The sequence below is a fragment of the Borostomias antarcticus genome, assembly GCF_949987555.1.
Source record: "Borostomias antarcticus genome assembly, contig: scaffold_926, whole genome shotgun sequence".
Classification (NCBI taxonomy): Eukaryota; Metazoa; Chordata; class Actinopteri; order Stomiiformes; family Stomiidae; genus Borostomias; species Borostomias antarcticus.
The window spans coordinates 2,475-5,000 of NW_028176446.1; positions in this window are offsets into that span (position 1 = coordinate 2,475).

Here is a 2,526-nt window from a genome sequence, read left to right on the forward strand (position 1 = left end):
TGCATGTGACCCACAGTAGTTCCCAGTGTGGGAGTGTTTTGGTCTTTGAACAGCGCCTGACTGTCTCTCTTAGTCACCCTCACAGTCAGACTAAGAGCCGGTAGTCTGTGTCTGCAGGGTGAGAGACTGTTTACGGGCAGAGGATGGGGGGCGGGGGGGGCAATTACATCTGCAACACTGCAAATATACATTTGGGAGAAACTCTCCAACGAATGGAAGCGCTCAGCTGTTTCATCTGCATAGTCGGCTTCGCAGAGTCGGACGTTAAACTCTCGGCGAGCGTGATGGACTTCAAGCCACGGGTCGTTTTGATAGGGGTCGCTGTTCGACTTGTAATTAAAGAGTAGAGCAGTCTTAATGTGTTTCATCCCTTGAAAGCAGGACTGTCTCTTACCCCCAACTCACCCGGACACTTCTCCGACCTTGTGTGCTGCTAGCATGGGGAGTAGGCTACATACCAGTACCTCTTAGGTAAACGTTGATCACGTTGAGTCATGCTGACTGTGTGAAGTCATCTTTTCACTTCAAGAAAACGATTTATTATGTAATTCAGTATTGGTTGTTGTACTGTGACAAGACATTTCCTTTGTGCAGACTGTAAAGCCTCTTTTGGCCTTCGAGGTTAATAACGCAGCGATCCGTCTACAGTAGGGAAATGTAGTTCAACAGGATAAGGTGCCAAAAGGGAGTATCTCCCAGGACATGGTGTCTTCTCAGGAACTATGTGAGTAATGTTGACTAATGTTCGTGGTACAGTAGCAGTCATTCCGAAGCTCTGGTAAATTTCCTTATTCCCTCCCTCCACCCTTTCTTCCTTGAGGGATCGAGGTGTCTGCTTCCATATCTCTGTCTACATGGATCTTTTTTAGTGACAGTACGACATTCCAAAGAGGACTATAGAAACGTGGGGGTTTCATGTGTCAGTCATTCGGACGCCGGAGGCCAGAGAACTCGGTGTATGAATCGGCATTTTTATCTCTTGTTTCCTGGTGGAGAGCGCTGTGTTCTTCCACAGCGGGAGGTGCAATAACGTCTGATTTATATCTGGGTTTCATTGCTATTCATAGCCGAGAGATCTGGCGCAACGTCAACCGTCAAAGTGTGGAGACACCGGCCAGTTACAGTTGATGTAACACCTGAGCGTTGGGATGATCGGACAAAACGGCAAGTTTCACTGTGTCGTCAACACGCATGCAGCAGAATGACATGGATTAACGTCACCACCTTTACCTGCAGTTGTTTTGGGACGTGACACAGAGGCTTGTGTTCACGGCGTCGCTCGTTTCTGGCTGCGTCTCTTCACGGCTCTGGTGACAGTATAGCTGAGACGAGGTCTGGACAGAGGAATGGATCCTAACCCAGATGCTTCTGCCACACAGTGTTCTAACCCCCCCCCCCCACACACACACACACACACGCTTCCTCCTTATGTCCTCCTTCCTCACCTCCTTCTTTCTCCTCTTTTTCTTCTCACCTCCTCTTTCGGAAGTTCTGAATGGAGCTTTGGACCTGGGCCAATTCTTTTCGAGTCGGAAAAAATTGAATGAAATACGAAACATGTTTGAGTAAACACACACACACACACATAGTACATGGGCACACATACACACACACACACATACACACACACACATACACACACACTGATACACAAGAACATTTAATAAACACACTCCTGACCTGATTACCAACACGTTGTTATCCGACAGCTGACACCAGGATCATTTGAGAGCTTTGAAGTATCTGTTAGAAATGTATTTCCTTTGACAAAACCTGTGCTCTTGTATCAGATTCCCATTACAGAAGCTTCTGGAAGCGCTCAGAGTGAGAGGAGTGATGAGAGAAGCAGCTAAGAGGGTAGACCAGGAGAAGAGGGAGAGGGTTGCTTCTATTCTGGGAATCTTCAACCCAGTGCAGTGTTTTAAAGTCGCACTGAAATGAAAAAAGCATTCTGTCCCATCTTGGTTCACATAATTGGTCATAGTGTTCACCTATTCAACGATGTATGCCAAAAAACTTACAAAATTCTACTTTTGTTGTAATCCTATATCAAAGTATATAATTTCTTACTTCCTGGAAAACGGTAGGTCATGTGCAATGACGACAACAGGTACCTTAGATTTTAGGCCAATAATCTCACGACATCCACCCGTCAATCAACGCTATCCTTCTATCGAATCTGTCTAAAGTTCTTAAAACCCGTCCACTTGTCAATGTTCCAATCAAATTCCCACCCTCATAGCTTGTTTGCGTCGGAAATACGTCAAACTACGGAAGTTAGATGATCTCAAACGTCTGTTTCAGTGCGACTTTAATATGTAAATGCATGTTTTCATCGTATTGTACGAATGCATGTTTTATTGCATCATTTTTATTGTATTGTTGTATGTATATGGACTGGAGATGGAAATTAGCAAAAGCTATAATCTAGTACAATGCATCTTCTCTCTAAGGAGACTAATGTATTTGGATGTTGTCCTGAAATCAACTTCTAAAAAAAAAAAAATAAATAAATAAAAGAAAGAC